This window comes from Anas acuta, chromosome 1, assembly GCF_963932015.1.
Source record: "Anas acuta chromosome 1, bAnaAcu1.1, whole genome shotgun sequence".
NCBI lineage: Eukaryota > Metazoa > Chordata > Aves > Anseriformes > Anatidae > Anas > Anas acuta.
In genome coordinates, this window is record NC_088979.1 from 144,138,708 (window position 1) to 144,158,504 (window position 19,797).

The 19,797-nt window shown below is 36.6% G+C and overlaps 1 protein-coding gene across 9 annotated transcripts in view; it reads left to right on the forward strand.

Moving 5' to 3' along the window:
* Nucleotides 1-19,797, forward strand: part of CHRM2 (cholinergic receptor muscarinic 2) — a 111,454-nt gene that overhangs the window by 18,565 nt on the left and 73,092 nt on the right. The gene's annotated exons all lie outside the window — the stretch shown is intronic.

Sequence of the window (19,797 nt, forward strand, 5' to 3'; positions counted from 1 at the left end):
GTAAATGATTCTCAAGAGTCATTAAGACCAGCTGCAGGTCAATGTTGTGTAATGGGCAATGGTGGGCAGCAACAGAAACTGCCTTTGGAAATATTTTCTTTGCTTACACCAGGGCTACTGCCACACAGGATAGAAGTTGTGTGGCATCTCCTCCACACTGACAGCGGGTTTATCCCACTGCAAAAGTCCAATCCTGCTTACCTATGTGCATTTCTAAGACAATGTATGTGAATCCAACCTGAAACAGGCCTGGCTTCCCTGGCAAGTTACTTTCTGTCTTGTGGTTTCCTTTACTTCAGCATCTGGCTGCTCTGTCAGACCCTTGCTTGAATTCTTTGGACCTGCAATGTAAGCAAAGAGTTACCAGCCTCAGGACATTTCTGCTGATTTAACATCACTGTTTATATGCACCTGCTGTCTCTTCTGCTCATTGTGGGCCAGATGCTACTGCTCTTTTACTCATACTGAGTAGTATATTGTACTGAAGAGTTGCCCCAGAAATATATGCCAAATCAACTGCTCCGTCCTGTGAGTGAAGGTCCCCAGATCTGGTATAACACTGACAGAATGAAACAGTATCCAGTTTGAGCAAAGACTGATAAAACTTTTGTGATGTCTTTCGCCTAGATTTCTTAATACCTCTTCTCTCAAACATAACATTTAATCACGTATGCTGAAAACACAGAGCAGCACATTTGAAAATTTGTACAGGGGATATTTTACTCAGTGACTTTTATGTTCTGAGATGACAGGCTCTGGGCTGTTACTGAAGTAAGCAATGCAAAGCACTTTTAAGAAGCGTTGGTCAGTCAGATGAAAATAAACATCACCTCTAGATATTGCTATGCCATCTGTGACTAAAATTCCTGCTGATACCAGTCTCTGTGTGTCTGCCTTTACACCAGTTACCAAGTCAGAGTTCAGAGGAATCCTTCCATTTAAGAAAAGACAGATGATTGATGGGCAAAGTGCACAATTTTCTCTTGAAACATGAAATATAAATAATTACTATATGTTTTATGTGTAATTATTGCAGTCATGGATAGGGGCATCAGTGATCTCTGCCTACATGGAGACTTTAAAAAATGCCTTGGCCTTACAAATTAATGACCAAAAGGAGTATGAGATACACACAGGACACCAGCAACCTGTAAATTGATGGAATGGTGTCTCAGCCCAGTTAGAGAAATTTTAATTGAGATAACTTTTAATGAATCTGTTTATCTTTTGGCATACTTTGTTAACAAAGAAGAATAAACAAAAGGCATAAAGAAGAAACTGTCTGGTGTCATGTTGATGTCATACGGACCAGAACCCAGATGTCCCAATTCTACAAATTCAGCACCATGGTCTTTGTATTGGACCATATTTTTGCATGGAGTTTTTATAACAAAAACAACAAAAGTATCAATATTAACAATTATTTTTATTATTATTGTATAATTATAATATTAATATTTATTATTGTTGTTATTATAGAATAACATGTTATGTTTTATATTTTATAATAAAAATAATATCATATATAACACTAAAAATAACAACATGTTATTCTAAACATAAAATGTGTTATTCTAAAGTGTTATTATTCTTATTATAACTATTACTATTATTTTTTTCCCTTGTTTTTTATATCAGACAGAACTGAAAGAGAAATATTATGTATAATTACAGAGTTACACAGGCTAAATGTGTACCCATCAGAATAATTTAATCTCTGGTATTCTCTGTTAACTCACCCTCATGTCAGATCCTCCACCTCAAATCCTTGACTCCTCCTTCCTCTGGCAAGATGTACAATATCCAAAGCAGCATAAATCAAAGCCTAGAATAATGAAAATTAGAATAGATTGGAAGTGCCAGATCCTCAAAAAGGGAGAAAAAGAAACACAACTGTGGGAGATCAGAAGAGTGATTGCAGCTTCATTATAAGGGCCATTGTGCCACCAGAACAGGTTATTGCCTGTCACAGGCTGTTTTTATTTTCCAGTGCCTGACTGATGCAGAGCTTGACCTGAAATAAATAAGTACCATCTAACCACTTTCTTTATAAATCTCCTCATTGTACTTGCATTTAATGTTTACAGGTTTTCACATTTTTCACATAAAATATATTTTTATACTTGTGTATCTTTATTGTAAAATGACAAGAGAGAAGTTGGGGGTTGCACAGGAGCTCCTACTGATGTATGTGGAGGTGGGAACAAATTTACCTGTGCCAAAAGGCAGGATAAACTGTGGTGCGAACTTCCATGCATTGTGCTCTCAGTGGCAACTGCTTCTTTTTTCTGTCAGATCTGGACACTAATAACAAATCATATGAGTGGTCAAAATAATCCAGTTCTGAATTTTTAAATATATTTTTCATCATTTGACAGTATTTAAAAAATAACTTTTTCTTATCGTGTCCACAATATTGTTTGTTGTTTTGTTTGTTTGTTTGTTTGTTTTGATAACTGAAAGTTTTCAAGTTATCACTGTGAGATTCAGATTTCAACAGGGTAATAACAAAATACCTAGAACATAAAGAGTTAAAAAAAAAAAGTAATAGTCTGGTTGCCTCATTGCCTGCCCTTTATTTGGTAAGAACTTTCACTGAGAGCCTCCACAGTGCCTTTTTTGAGTTAAAAATAAACAAACAAACAAATAAATAAAAATAAATATATATTAAAATTTATTTTAATACCTATGTGTAAAACAGTAATTGATCTTCATATTAACAACAACTATAACTTTTAGGCCCACTGCTCCTACAGCCTGCACAGTATACTTGTGCATGGTATTTAGAAGCTTTAGATAATTTTATCAACATTTGCAGTATAGCTCACAAATTAGTGTGAAGACTTATTCTCCCTGTGATCTGCAAATAGTAAAATGCTTCTGGTTATACTTTTCAAGTCTTTAAAGCAGCTTCAGCATCCTTAGCCTGAAGTACAGTGAATGTTTTTCTCCTGTTGACAGAATTTTGAGACTAACTCTCACAAGGTATCCCTCGGATGCCAGTAGGAGATTTTCAGGAGTTTGTTTAAGAGCTTTGTTTAAGTGAGGACTGCAGAGATTGTCTCCTTACCTGGGAATGAGGAGCTTCTTTGCATTAACAGTGCCTGTCTCCAAACAACAACATCCAATTCTCATTTCCCGCCCATATATTTCATCTCTGTGAAGGAAGGTTTTTAATGATATAGCACAGGAATTATTATTTTTAGAAAACGCATAGTGTAAATATACATGCACAAGCCTGAGAAAATCAGCTAGCATTCAGTGTCAGCTTACTGTAAAGGCAGGTAATGAACAGACTGGGTAGGTTAATTATGCATTTGTGTGGTGACACTATAGTTAACAGAGCTCCGCTGGCTTGCACTGTTGCTGAAGTTTTGTCTCCTAGTCCTGTCAGTTATAGCACTTTTACTAAATAACCAGTATTGGAACACAAAATATTAATTCCATATTTTAAAAAAGAAAAAAATGGTCTAATCTTGATACTTTAAGGCAGTGATACAATGTTGTTTTAGGACCACATGGCATTGACCAGGTAGTTGTCTTGAATAGACCCATCCACACTCAGAGCTCATGGTAAAAATGACCGTCAAAAAAATTCATCAGGTTTGGTGTACATAATGCCTGAGATGTGTTCTCACTCTCCACATGGAATTAAAAAGTAGAATATCAGCTATGTTTATCACTGCTAAGAGTCCAGATCTTAATTTAAGGGTTTTTTTTAGTCCATATTTTTTCCTTTTCTCTTTTTACTCACTGACTGAGCTAGAGCCACAGCTTCCCACATCAGGTTTGGTCTTTTAATTTTTTTCTTTCTTTCTTTTTTACAGTATGTCTCTTTCTTTTTCAGTCATTTTAGTGTTTCATTACATATTATGCTTCCTTATTATTGTATTTATTATAGAATTACTGCTGTCTCTCATACAAGAAAGAATTTTAGAGCAGAGGGATTTTATTTCCTTTCAGATATACTATGATGTATAAGCACTAGATAACACCTAATAGGAGAGAAAGATCAAAGTTAAACTGCACAAGTAACAGTTATTTGTATTAATAAGAAATCAATAAGGAAAACACCAAAACACAGGAAAGTTATTCCTAAATTTATTTTTAAAGACCTCTTCTCAATACAATATTTTATTTTCTATTAGTTAAGAAATTCTAGTAGAAAATAACTGCCTTAATTAAAGCAATTGATTTAAAAATTCTTAATATTTTCCTTAAGAATTCAAAATTATTCATTTTCTCATTCTTTCCCTCTTGCTGCAGCTGCTTGATTTAAATTTCTTCAATTTCTTAGTAACATTTTTAAATCTCACTTTTTTGGTTTAACACTGTTTTGAGAAATGTTGGTGCCAGCTCAAAAATGTACAAGGTGTATATGGAGACACCAAACAGTGTGAGATCAAATTAGGGGAGGCAAAGCAGAAGATAATAAGAACATACATGTTTTATGAGATAGTGGCAATTTTACAAAAATGCATGTTAGTTCTGTGCTATAGCCTACTAAAAAATAAGAAACTGACCAAAAAATAGTATCATTTTTACTAAAATAAAGTACATACTTTATTTGCCTGGATTCTTTTACTTTTAGAATGCCATGTAATTTTCTCTACAATAGGTAATTTAATTGTGTGTGTGTGTGAATAGGCTGCCATGGGATTTTCCTACAATAGACTGAATTGATTGGCTAAAACTACACTTCCTGAACCTGAAAACTGTATGTCTAAGTTTGGGCAGTAGTAGTTTTTTGAGACTTCTGTGGGGCTGTCCATATGATTGTGCAAGGTGGGTATATAAATTTGAAAGCAACACTCGTTCAATTTTTTCCTGTTGAAAATTCTGCAGATTGACTGGCTTTCTGTTAATAGTGGTGCAAAAACATAAGTACTTGTGAAGGATGAACCATTGTCACAGATGTTTGCAATGGCCTGTATTGGGGTTTTGAATACAAGGAAATTATTCTCTGGGATGATCTTCAAATAGTCTTTTGGTTCAGTTTCTCTCACCATATGGGGACTTCATGGGGTGGAGTGGCAGTGTTTTGAGGTTATTTTCTTACACGATGTTTTCCCTTTCCCCATGAGCATTAGCAAATACATCCTAACTGTTTATATCCTACTGAGCTTAAATAATGGGCTCAAATGACAGTCTGCAGCAGGGTTTCTGTGAGTGATATATTTCAGTCAGAGTGACTAGTGAATGCAGGAGAAAACAGAAGTCTGGCAAACCATCACTTACACTAAACCTAGTGAGAGTGTGTGGGCAGGCAGCCAGTTGTCAGACTGGGTGTGGGACATGCCCACCTTGGTACAGGCATGAAAACACAAAGAGATGACAGTGTTGCTGTTCTGGAAAGTGGCATTTTGAATAATGGTCAGGGAGAAATGGGGCAAAGAAAAGGAATTGCTGGCTTACAACAATACCAATAGGAACATGTCATTGCAAAAGATGAACAGAACAGACCACAGAACTGGAGACATTAGTCTGAGACTTTTTTTTTTTTGGGGGGTGGGGGGGGAGCGGGGTGGTAGACAAAAACCAAAGACATCCACATGGTGTGGGGAGGATAAAATATTATTAATGAGGTCACTGGTCTACGGTTTCTACTAACTCACTAGCTCTTGAATAGCAGGAGTTAGGTAGGAGAAAGATGGGAGAGAGCCTGAAACAATCAACTCTGCTTTCTCAAGAAATAACTCAGTCTCAAAATCTAATTTCTAGTTGCAGCTGAAAGAAAATCATTATAGGATCTAGAGAAGGTCATCCATATATATATATATAAAATTATAGTCCCAGAAAAGTCATCTAGCCTACACTATTTTTTAAACCTGATCCCAAACCAATAAATTATGTCATTTTGTTCTGAGCTAAAACGAGAAACGGGCACCTTTCTTATTTTGATTTTATGCAAAAAAATCATGGGAAAATAAATAGAAACATCAAAATGTTTCCCACTATCATTTCATGGAGAATGTATTTTGAAAACAAAGGAATGCGTTAAGAAGACATAGTTTGAGATAGCCACTGTATTGCTCCAACAACACACAGACAAACCAGGTGAGCGGAAAATTAACAGTGTTATGTTGCGGTTTAACCAGGCTCAGCACCACACAGCTGTTTGCACATCTCCTCCACCCCAGTGTAATGGCGGACAGAATCAGGAAAAAAAGTAAAAGCTCATGGGTTGAGATAAAGACAGTTTGATAGGACAGAAAAGGAAAGGAAATAATAACGACGATGATGATATTAATAATAATTATAGGATGTACAAAGTAAGTGAAACACAATGCAACTTCCCACCACCTGCTGACTGATGCCCAGCCTGTCCCCAAGCAGTGGTCCTCCACCATTCTAGCCACTCACCCCATATTAATTGTCCAGAATGACATTATATGGCATGGAATATCCCTTGGGCCAGTCTGAATCAGCTTTCCTGACTGTCCCCTCCCAGCTTCTTGTAGACCCCTAGCATCCTCTCTGGCAGAGCAGCACAAGAAGCTGAAAAGGCCTTAGCTCTGTGTGAGCACTGCTCTGCAACAACTGAAACACCACTTACCCTAAATCCAAAACACATCACCATACCAGCTACTATGAGGGAAATTAACTCTATCCTGGATGAAACGAGGACATGTTAGCAAGCTATGCTTGTTTTCTTCAATAAATAGATTAGGGGTGGAAACATCCCAGTGCTTTGGGTCAACCTCTGATTTGCCTCTTAAACTCTTTTTGCTTAGATGTCAGTCATTTGCTCATCAGCTGTCTTCCTGTTTACCCCAGTTGTCTTTCTTTAAACTAGCTTACATTTTTGACTGGTTCATGAGTAGTTTGCATGTGTTACATGAGTTACTAAAGACTGCCCTTTTTGTTTTTTATTTCATCTGTTACATCTCTGTTTTCTGTTTCTTTTCCAGACTTTTTAAGGAGCTTTGTTTTATACTCATACATAGGGAGTTTTACACCTTTTTCCTCCCTCTACTTTCTCTTTACTTTCCTACCTCACATCTTCTCTATGGGTGTAGGTTCAGCTGCAACAATCTTGCAGAGTGAATGAGATAGAAGACAGTAGCATGATCCTGTCCCCTAATCTTTTGCAAGTTATGAATGTCACATGAGGAGTCCTAAGGCAGAATGAAGTAGCTGGCATTTTTGACTTTTAATATATACTTTGGAAAGTACAATACAAACTTATTTTTCATTTTCTTGTTTTCCTTTTTTTTCTACCACCACCAAACCTTTCAGTTTTCCAGGTCCTACTACATGAGTTGACTGAAACAGACTTATCCCAGTACTATGTTTTTTTTTTTGGTTCCCAGAAAAGATGTACTACCTTTGTACTTTATATCATGCCCTTCCATTATACCCACAGGTAGATGCTGGAAAAGACAGTCCAGTCTCCAATCCTCTAATGTTATTAACCTCCAAGGTGCAGGTTCATCATGTCATTTGTACAGCAGAGGTTGTGATGTTGTGGCAGTCTCTGTTATAGAACTTTCATTTGTATTCCTTTTAGAAATATCTCTACATGAGAAGAGTGTAAAAGCAATCTGTCTCCATCACATTATGTGCTAAAAGTAACATCAATTATTTCAAGGACATCAGATTCCAGATGAACAACCTTTTCCTGCCTGTTTCCACACCCTTACAACTCCAGAGAACAACTCTGCAGTGGTGGCTGCAATTGCAGCAATACCGTGAATACTAAATTAGACAGAAGGACTTTAAAAGTTTCCTACATCAAGCACTTTATAATGAGCCCTGGAATATATATATATGTTCCTATATATATATCCATATATATAGGAACATATATGTGTCTGCTCCCTTCATGTCACATTGCCTTAGCAAAGCTTTTGAGTCCAGGGTATTTCCAGGCTCTCTGGACTGCCCTTTTATATTATACCCACCTCATGCTGCCTCTGTGAGTGTTGCTGTGTTAGCCTACTTAGATCAATGGCTTATCTGCTCAGACTTTACCACTGCAGAGCTGACAGAGTGTGATTCCTCCCTGGTCATGGTCTTCACCATCCTGGTGTGAGAAGAAGCATTTTTAAGCTGTTGAGATGGGGGTGTTCTTCTCAAATCCCAAGCTGCTTTGAAAATAAAGGAGAGCACAGTCTTTTTTTTTTTTTTTTTTGTCTAATAAAGCCTTAATGTTCCATACAACAAAAGATATTTTTGTGTGTATTTATAAGCAGATGCAAAGGGAAAGGGAGAAATAAAACCTATCTCCTTCTCCTCTCCTCTCCTCCCCTCTCCTCCCCTCTCCTCTCCTCTCCTCTCCTCTCCTCTCCTCTCCTCTCCTCTCCTCTCCTCTCCTCTCCTCTCCTCTCCTCTCCTCTCCTCTCCTCTCCTCTCCTCTCCTCTCCTCTCCTCTCCTCTCCTCTCCTCTCCTCTCCTCTCCTCTCCTCTCCTCTCCTCTCCTCTCCTCTCCTCTCCTCTCCTCTCCTCTCCTCTCCTCTCCTCTCCTCTCCTCTCCTCTCCTCTCCTCTCCTCTCCTCTCCTCTCCTCTCCTCTCCTCTCCTCTCCTCTCCTCTCCTCTCCTCTCTTTCTTCCTCTGTATATGTGTGTGGATTTTCTTCAACTGTTGTTGAAGAAGGTCCTGGAAGTCATAGGAGAAATTAAAAGATTAATTGTAAAGCCCTGCTTGCTGCATAATTAGTGTTTTTCAAGAGAGTTTTCCTTGTTGACAATGTTTGAATAAAAATATTTTTGCTTTCTGTGGCTACTTATAGATAGCTTTATTTTATCCTAAAAGAGTGAGAACAACTCTGCCAGTTTATCCTAAAATTATTGAAGAAGTAGTTTGTTCTTTTGCCTGAAGAAGGAAAATAGTTCTCAGAATACCTGGAGTTTGTGGGCAATATAAACACCTACACAGATTTCCAGAGAGCCCTCTGCTGACCAGAATTGCTTTGTGGTATTTAGGGATATTATCTGACAGCCAGTACATGGAGCTTCTATGTGACATGTTATCCTGCTCCTTATTAAAGCAGAAAGTATGGGTCTGTCCAGAAAATAACTAAAGCCTGTGATATTAAAAAGCCTCACAAGAGCAAAAATAATCAAAATATCTTTGAAGAGTTTGCTGTTTCAGGTCATTACCTTGAAATTTCTTGATGTCCTATACCTGCTTTGTGATGAGATGCAAAATATTTTATGGTACTACTTAACTCTCTGCAACACAGTTCTAGGAACTAACATTGTAGTTATAGAACCAGTGAACCAGTGGTCTGTTTTTTATGTTGTTGCACACTGAGCTGAGTTGTATTCTGAATTTCTGGATGTAATGTGCTACCAGGCTGTTCTACCCAGTTACTTCTGATATTCTCACAGCATATTCCAAAACCATTATATTCCTTGGGAGCTTCAGCAGTCAGAGAAGAAATCAAGTTTCCAGCTGTTTAACTGGGAAAATTAGTTCTGTTAAAATAATGTTTCATCTTCAAGGAAGAATGATCGAATTTTTCTCAAAGCAAAAAGTAATAAATGCCTTCTTCTTCCCGAGTTTTGTTTTGTTTTTCTTTTTGTCCTGCAACATATCACAGCACTTTAATGTAATTTAATTTTCTCTTTTAATCAGTTTATCCTCTGCCTAACTACAGCATTTCTCTGCCTGCCTGTCTTTTCCCTTTATCTTTAGGCAAAATTTTTACAAAATAGGAAAACCAAAATAAAAATATGCCAAACCAAAGCTGGATTTTCAATTAAGTCTCCAAATAATAATAACAACTTGCTGGAAATAATTCTGTTTGAAAGAACAAATTTCTCTTTAGATAAGTATTTATTTTTCTATTTTGTTTGGTCAGTACCATCAATAAGAAAAATGATCACCATATTCTACCCATCCATTTTTTCATTCCATGCATTCTGTAGTAAGCAGCATATGATTTTTACTCAAAGAGCTACTGCCCCTTGTTTTGTTGACTTTGTTCTAGTAAGATGGTACCCTCTGTTTCTGAAATGCTCTTTCTCTTTGCCACCTGTCAGGAATTATATATAGCAGACTTGGTGAAATTAGGAGCTTTCAGACACTGGTGAAGCAGCATGCCCCTCTGTAAATTAACTTAATTTCCTGAGCTTGGCTAAATAGGAGAATCACAAGTCTGACACAAGTGAGAGTAACCTGTTCTCTTGCTTTCCTGTCACTTCCACCAATTTCTTACTGATAGCATATCTGTTTGGACAGTTTGATAACAACAACAGTAACAATGACAATAATAATAATAAATAATAATAATAATATTTAAGAAAATCAAAAGTAACACAATAAACAGAAGTCTAAAGCCACCAATTAAAATCATATTGTTAAAGCCACTTGCTTTCTGGGCAAAATCATGACTTTCTATAAAAGAGGTCAGAACCTTCGTGGAAATGCTAGCTGTTCCGACAACATTTTTTTACTGTGAAAAATTGTCAATTAGAGAGGACATCAATATGGATTGATGTCCTCTCTAAACAAATTTATAAAATGTAGTATTCCTATAGAAGGTTTATAAAAAAGCACTCTTTCTGCCAGGTTAATTTTTTTGATCATGTAATGGAGTGCATTTTGTTAAAATATCTTGTAGTTACCTTGAATCTGAAGTTCAGACTTCTGGTGTGCAAAATGGCCTGTGCTGTGCTAGAAATTTTTCCATACAAGAATCGCAGAGATGGATCATTTTCTTGAATTCAGTAAATGACAAGCAAGTTGAGGTTGGCAAAGTGTTACAAATCTTAATAGGAAAGATAATCTCTCTTGAAAAGGCCAGAGACACAGTGGTGTTCCTTGTCCCTCTTGATCAAGATTTAACATTCCATGTTTCTCACAGCAGAAACTAAACTCATCAAAGAGTTAGGCTTTTGAAACTGACCCCTACCAGGCAGGATATTTGTTTTCAATACAAAATGATACAGCTAGTTGTTGTTGTTGTTGTTGCTTTGTGTTGTTGTTGTTTTGTTTTGTTTTGTTTTGTTTTGTTTTGTTTTGTTTTGTTTTGTTTTGTTTTGTTTTGTTCCAAAAGGTTGTCTGATTTAAATCCCTAAAGGAAATGACCACCCATGGGCTGGAGCAATATTGTCTCTTAGATACAAATAAGTAGTCTCTTCTTTGCACCCAAATTCCTCTCGTGACTGAAGCCTCTGATTTTTCTGTGGATAACAATCACATTGGTAATATTTTAGAACACCTCTCTATCTAGTACTCTTCAGGACCTAAATTCTCTTTTCTCTTTCTATGGATCTTTTTGATAAGCAGTTGTTTCACAATGCTGAGGTCTTTAATTACACATCCCAGGGTGCATGAAATTATTTCAGATCTCTCTTTTCTCTTGTTTTCTGACACAATGTTGCCAAATAGCTGCTTGGTTTTACAAGACAATTAAAATAATGGGACCAAACAATTCATCATTTCAGTATTGGTTATAACTGTTTAATGGAAGAGGTCACATGTCAGTATTTGGGGACAGGCGGTTTGCATGGTCAGTTGCTGTTATTGGAAAATGTCAAAATCATGTCTGAAATGATGGATTGTATTGTTCCTTAAAAAGATTTTAGCTGCGTGCTAGTCATTATTGGCCTTCAAAAAAAAAAATATTGGCCCTTAGAAAAATGACTTCATTTTAGACATACTGCAAAAACTATATGACTCAGCAGAGGGAAATACCCTCTAGATACAATATCCATCAGCAACTATTCATTAGTTCAATAGTACAAGGTATGCAGTTCATATCAAATAAATCCTGGCTGGCTTTGCCCATTAGGCAGAAATCTCAGGTCACAAGCAGATTCCATGGGTGAAACCTTGTTTACACAAAGTAGGTCTCCTTTCAGTTCTGGTGGCCTCATCTAGCATTTATGTAGACAGGTAGTATTAGTCAACAGTTTACTCCAAAATAAAATGAACAAGCAGAGACATGCCTACAGAGCTCCTATGAAATACAGGACCTTTTTCCTCTTGTGAAGAATCTGTGTCTTTATAAAGTAAATATCTTCTTTGCAGCAAGTTCACCACAGATATTGACGGAAATTTTGTATTAGAGTTCAATAGCAATGATAAAAAAATGATAACCAATTTATTTGACAAGTCCTTTGGACTACTTACTCTAAAGAGGTGGAAAATGTCCTGAATTGACAGAACATTCATGTTATATGTGTAACATCCACCCTGTAACTTTCACTTCTGCAATGATTATTAAAAAACAAACAAACAACCTAACCACTAATTTTATCTTGTCTGTGTTGCAATCCTTCATGATACTGGTAATAATTATAGAGGAGTCTTCACAGCAGCATTTTAGGGAAACATATGGGGCTGATTTTATGAGATTTTGGAATCTCTTGTTTTCATAGACTTCAGTTGGAACTGTTAGAGCTCAACACTTTCAAAAATTGAATTAGATGCTCTGTTATGTTTAGTGGGATGCTGCTGGAAATGATTTATATTTTCATGTTATCTATCACCTTAAGGGAATAATAAAGTATATTACCAGATGATTGGATTTCAGTACACTGGGAACTCCCTACTGTACTGTATTCAGTACACTTTTAGATTGAAACATGCCAGCTGGTTCAGAGTATTTAGCAGAATTACATTTTGTCAAAGGACAGAAAATAGAGTATGGTATCCCATTGCAATGCCAGGTAGAATTTAAAAAATTGGAATTTAATTACCCAAGTTATATTAGGGTAACAGTTTTTTATCTCCTTTAATCCAGCTCATTATCATTAGAGAGAAGAGACTTCCAAGTCAAACACAATTGCTGGTAATTAACTGCTGGTGATACTAGTGGTCTCTGGGGGCAGTTTTATCCAGCCTGTGTAATGCTAAAAGAGAAAGACCCAAAACATAACCATTTATAGGAATAAGAGAAAAAAATAAAAGAAAATCTTCTTTAGAGAAGGTCCTTCACATCACTTTAAATCAATTACTGAAACACTTTGCAATAATATATAGTTGAGCCCTAGTATTTTGCAGATGATACTTTACAGCAATACAAGAGAATTTAGTGCATCTGAACTCTCTACTCCAAAATAAAACCAACTAATAGAAAATATACTTCTGGAAGGAGCAAACTGTCTTAAAACTCTTGTTTGTCTTCTGAGGAGGGAAAAAACACTAAGACGAGTTTATCTTATGAGATCTACAGAAGACCTTTGTCTCCTTTTCCATAGAAGCAAATTCTGCATAATATTTTAGATGGACAGTGATCAGTCAGCTAGCAGTTATTATGTATAATTAGGCATATTAAAGGAATATGGCATATTAATTAGGCATATTAAAGGAATAATTAGGCATATCTTGGAATACATCCCCAGCCATGACATTTGACACAAGCAGAAACCAAAGATAAATATTTTCTTTATATTATTCCCAAGAAAGAACATTTAAGTTTTATAATATAAGCCAAATGTTAAATCCTGGTTTCTTGTAATTATAATATAACACACTTTTCTACAGATCTAGGAAAAAAAAAAACATGAGGAGAGTAACTTTTACTATGTTATTGAACAAGAATCTAAATGGAAACAATATTTCATCTTAAACTTTTCATAGAATCATAGAATATTCCAATTTGGAAGGGACCCACAAGGATCATTGAGTCCAACTCCTGGCTCAGTACAGGATCACCCAAAAATCAGACCATATGCCTGAGAGCATTGTCCAAACACTTCTTGAACTCCAGCAGGTTTGGTGCTGTGACCACTTCCCTGGGGAACCTGTCCCAGTGCCCAGTTACTGTCTCAGTAAAGAACCTTCTCCTAATATCCATCCTGAACCTCCCCTGATGCAGCTTCATGCTGTTCCCTTGTGTCCTGTTGCTGGTCACCAGAGAGAAGAGATCAGCATAATAATTTCCTGAGTTTTCTAGTATTTTACAGACTGAGCAGTCTGTGTGTGTGTGCTTCTTCCCTGTGACAGGTTGCTTGGTGAGGCAGGTGTGAGGAGTCTTGTCTCCATTTCTCTGCCTAACAGGAAGGGTTGTCACACTGTCTTTATATAGAAAGAGTGAATGGTGACTGCTTTTTTCTCACCAAAAAGGGGAAAAATAATAATAATAATAATAATAATAATAATAATAATAATAATAATAATAATAATAATAATAATAATAATAATAATGTTTCAGGATGTTTCAGGTCAAAAAATAATGAATGGCTGACCCACTTGCCAACTTTTATGTATCAGGGCTTTCTAGTGCCTGCTTTTCAATGTGCAGTCAACTTGTTTGTGTACAGCTGTACAACTTATCCTAAGGTTACTTGTCAAGGTTTGTTTCTCCACTCATGTATCCATAACCACAAAAGATATCTGTGAGGCATGATGTCTCCAGGAATTAAGCCTTAGGGTTATTATTTTTCTTTAATTTTCTTTTACCCATTAAGCAAACAAATAAACAAAAAAAAAAACTAACAGACGAGCACAACTTAAACAGATTGCCTTTGCACACAGCCTGAAAAATTAACAAACTTAAGCTGAAAATCAGTAGGGGGGGATGAGTTCCAAAATAGATGTCTATTTGTTCAAAATGTCCTGCTGTCACTCCCTGGTGGAGCATGCTAAAGACTTGCCAGGAGTGTATCACCACACAATTTAATCAACACATCGGTCAGTTGTTTGCATAAAAGAGTAAAGTGGCATTTAGTTTCTCTGTGGACTTCAGCATACCCATCTGTAAAATGCATAGCATGTTGTAAAATTCATATAATGCCTTGCAGGGGTTTTGTAAAGCTAAGCTAATTAATGTCAAGCAGTCAACTAAAATTTGGTCTTTAAGTGAAATTAATTTATCTAAACTTTTACAGGAAGAAGATTTAACTTTTTTATTATTATTATTATTTTTTATATATATATAAAGCTCCTATAGTCATCATGCTGGCCATTTATTATTTATACATCAAAACTAAGCTGTAGGAAAGAAATAGGCAAGCCAGAAAGCTTGAAAACAATAGCCCTACCTTGGGAGAGAAGTCTCATTAGGGACACAAAAAAAGAAGTACAGTCAGTGGAACAAAAGAACAGTTTATGACATTGTGGTTGCATATTTGGCAATGGTAAGAAATTATACTGGATAGTCATCATCATTCTCTCACAGCATCTAATCCTCCTAGGAAATAAATACATGATTTGGGTTTGGAACGATTCTTGCTCAACACATAGACAAGAATCTGACCATCTCTGAGACAAACTGTGAAATCTTCTTCCTTTATAAAGCTTTCCTGGTAAACCAAGAACACCTTTCATTATTATTTCTTACTTTCTTCTGCATCCCTGCAAAGCAGAGCAGACATCCATCAAATTTATTCAGATACGTTTAGCGCATGAAAGAAATCAGAAATGTTGTAATTCCTGCTGGGGGTCTCTGCCTTGATTTTTCAATTTTCAGAGAAGCTACTGAGTAAGGAAAGTGTAAAGTGACTGCCACTTATCATACACTGAAATGAAAGGCATATGACACTTCTTGCACATATGTATTAAGCTGTACAATCTTTGAAGAGGGTTAGTAAAAGAAAGAAGCTTGCCTGTCACAAAATAAACGGTAAAGGATTCATCAAGTCCTGGACTCTTCAGCATGCTGAGGATGAAGAGGAGCTCCCCCACTCACTGGAGGCAGTGCTGTCTTCATAAGTTCATGGTTCGACACCATGGATCTCCAGGTGGGTCAAGATTATAGAGATACACCAACCTGGAGGACTCCATGCTGTTGAGCTGTTCACAAGCAGCGGAAGCCAATAACATCTTCTCAGCTACCAGGTTACTTCCCTGTCTGCCTCTGGAGCACTTCTGACTGCATTGTTTGCATACATTTTGGAGGAAATTGCCCATGGAGAAAACCAAAAGCTTTCTACAAATGACATGAAGGATCAAGCCATCTCTCTGTTGAGGACTAATATACAATCAATACACATAGACATACATGTATGTATATAGCTGATACACAGATAAGGAAATTTCCAGATTGTTAGCAAGCATATGTACGTGTATGCGTGCATGCTTGCTTCTGAAATAGACTTTGATTTTTTTCTGTGAATGTTGTAAATTTCCATTCACTGTTAAAGGGAGAGGCTGAATGAGCAAATGATGTCCTCTGTGACAAAATTAAAATATTATATGGATATTTTTCTAAAGCAAATAAATCTGGCATGTTCTGAAAGGGTATGCCTACACTATCAAAAAGTAACAGGTATGAGCCTATTCTCAAGCACATGCCTGCCTTCTATTCACAGCTACCTGTAGTGGTGTTAGGATCTTTATACGTAGATTAATCTATGATTTTAGACTAATTATAGATTTAGATTAATATGTGAATGATCCCAAACTCATTCTCATCCTTTGGACATACTCAAACTCTCGTGTAAGTAATATAGACAGACCAGAATGTGATGAGGCTGAGCATGTTACATTTCCAGAACACCAGAAGATATATGAAATACATTTTTTTACATATATAGAGTGGATATTTGAGTTATAAACACCAGTGTGGATGGAAAATTCTGAAGTCATAGGCATCCTTGTATCTATTTTTGAAGCCTCTTCTCAACTAGCTGTGTAGACATACCTATGGAGGATCATGCCTTCTGCATGGTAGCAAATATTTATATGCATTAGTTTGGTTCAATACTGATTCCTCGGTTGTTGTCTTTCTGGAAGAAGGGAATTAGCTCAGAGCAGAAGACAGACGTTCAAAGACATTGGTGTGGTTGAATCATTCACATGTTGTCCCTGGGAGCACTAAGGCACTTTAAGAAGGTTGATAATGAACTACAGCAAATCACTGTTGCACTCAGGAATCATCAATGGTAAAACTTAGCCCATGTTTACTGGATTTATATATATTCTGTATTCACTACACAGCAGTTCTATTTGAGAGGTTGAGTAGGAGGTTTGAAGAGAATAAACATGAGCAAGTACCCTATAAAGCAGGAAGTATCCGTATGCATACTGCACTGAACTGCAATTTAAATATATCTGGGCTGCTGCTGATGAGCAATTTAAAAGTGATGGATTTTGCACAGACCCCTTTAGACCCCTTTTGCTTTCCATAAGGCTTTCCTCTTTTCTTTAGGGGGAGTGAGAAAACAAACAAACAAACAAACAAACAAACAAAAAACAACAACACACAAAACAAAACAAAGCAAAAAAACTTTCAGAGATGAACAATGCATCTGCATCATACAGTATTGATTGTGACATGGCTGCGAGTTACCACGGAATTGCAAGCTACCTTGCTCTGTTTTGCTAAGGCTGTTCCTTGTGTTATGAATTGCTATGGGATACACAGCTGAGTATCCATTTGTTGTATTATTTCACCCAAGCCCTTAAAGCTCTTGGTAATGACTGGGAAGAGAGGGAAGCTGATAACCAGGGAGATAGAGACAGTGTATTCCTCACTGTCAAGTGCCCTATTAGCATACTGCTGAGCTGACAGAGGGGTAAGAGCCCTCTCCAAGCAATGTACAATAGTTCCACTAGCCAGCAACAGTTGGAGAGCAAAAAAGCACATGGGGTGTCACTTTTCTGTCGGTGACCTAATGTCATAAAGGAAACTTTCTAGACTAGCAGTCACCAGATCATTATTAAACAGTCATTTTAATCAAGAACAAATGAGTGCTCCCACTTATTCAAAAGAGCTTTGTCATGCATTGTGTTAAATTCTGGCTGTGTGAGTGGATTGAGCTCAAGCAGATTCCTGATGCTTTGAAAATAATGTTCACCCAGTGATGTTTCTTTCATTGTCCTCAGACAAATTCTGGAGCAGAGTGGAATCTTACTGAGACAGAGGGGCTCAGGTCTGTCTGTATCCATCTGTCTAGACACGTGCAAGAGGGTGCAATGATTGCCTCTGTTTTTCTCTTGCCTTCTAAAGAAAATGTATTCCTACTCCCTCAGGTTTCTTTAAGAAACTCAGCTCTAACTTTTATGGGTTTGGGGCTTTTTTTCCCCACTTATTTATGTTTTTTATTTTTAGACTGTGCTGAATTACAATACACCATGACAGCTGATATTCACATGTTATAGCTGTAGCTTTAACTCCAGTTGCTCTCTGTCTCATTGCAGTGGTCTGTTAATAATGTAACCATACTTAGAAAGTAAATCACATTTCTAACTAAAGGGGAAAAAAATGACCATTTTCATTGTTTATAAGATATCACATGGCATATGGACATTCGTTAGCAGGCTATGTATTTCCAGCTGGCATGTTTAGTTTGCAAAGTGTAATGCATACTAAAAACTGACTAATCAAGTTGCCCTTTTCAACCCACTGATTTTATAAGGTTTATAAATCCATCCTTTCCTTTCTGGTACTGTTGAATAAATAGTACAGCATCTGTCTGAAACTGGTCCATATAAAGCTGGGTACACCAAACTGTAAAAGTGATCCATCAGACTAAGTCAATTTAATAGTGCAAGAAGTATGCTTCTAAATCTTTTCAACATAATAGCAGAAAAGCACTTTAATAGTGGTTAGAATTCCTTTTTTTTTTCCTCTTCTCTCTTTTCCTTGTAGACAGATGGAGAGAAAAGGTAGAATCAGCTGAAGGAAATCTTGTCATCTTCCAGGTTATAGAGTAAAGGTCTTAAGTTATGTAACCAGCACCACAGTAAGGTTTAGTGTCTTTCTTCACCAGAAGCATGAGCCACTTCACACACGGGACAATAAACAACAACACAGGAACTTTTACACAATATTTATGTTTTATATTAGCATTGGTAGGGTCTTTTCTGATTGCGTCTTACAAACATCAGATTTGAAATCAGCCTAACTTCAGCCTGGGAAACCTCTCAAAATTAGTTTTGCCGAAGATTGTCCCTTACTAAGCATCTTTTAAAATAAAACATTTTGGTGGTTCTCAATTCCTTCCAGATGTTGGAATGCTTTGATACAGCAGAATGAAGAATGGAAACTTCCTTTCAAAATATTAGATACTATCATTACCTGATTCACAGATCTAGGACTTTTTCTGGGGGGGGAGGAAAAGGAGGAGAGTGAATATATGACTCATGTTAAAATTGCAAGATCTGACAGTACTAGATTTTGCATCTGATTTATAAAGATTTTTTTTTTTTTCATGCTGGATTATTATTATCATTTTCAGAAGGGAAAGAAAAACCATAAATAAAGATGAGTTCTCTGCAATGACTTCTTCCTCCAGCTGGAACTGCTGAGAAGATTAAAATTCTATTTGTTGCTCAATATTACTTTATTGGATAAGGAAATTAACACTTTTTGAAGGACTTCAGTAAGATGAAAAGCCAGTTTTAAATAGGAAGAGAATGTATTCACAATTTGGATTATTGCTCTGCCTTTCTTTCTATAGTTGCATTAGAAAAGTAGCCATCTTATTGCTGTGTTTTCTGTTCAGAAAATAGCCGTGACTATGCTCCTGCTCATGTATGCTCCTTTCTACTTCTTATTACAGAATCCATGACACAGATTGCTCTTTTAAAGGTTAGGTAACAGTAGAGATCCTGCATTAAATTCCCAGCCTTAGCTAATCATGTCTACTCATGCCTGCTGCCTTCCTGAAGATGTACAAGAGGAGGTTTGTTACTCCTCTGTTTCAAAGATGTTCATTACAGGCATTCCTCAGCAAGTGCTTTTGATGGCTGTGATGGAGCAATACCATTACCCTAAAGGAACAACAAAACATAATGCTACACAGTAAATGTAGTCTGCAACTAAAGTGTGAAAAAAAAAAACAACATTTCTTCATCCACATTATGTATGTGTCCTTGAAGACTTTTGCTTCATTTACTGACCAAACCAAGATTTGCTATTGTTAGCAATGCAGAGCTATTACAATCTGAAAGAATGA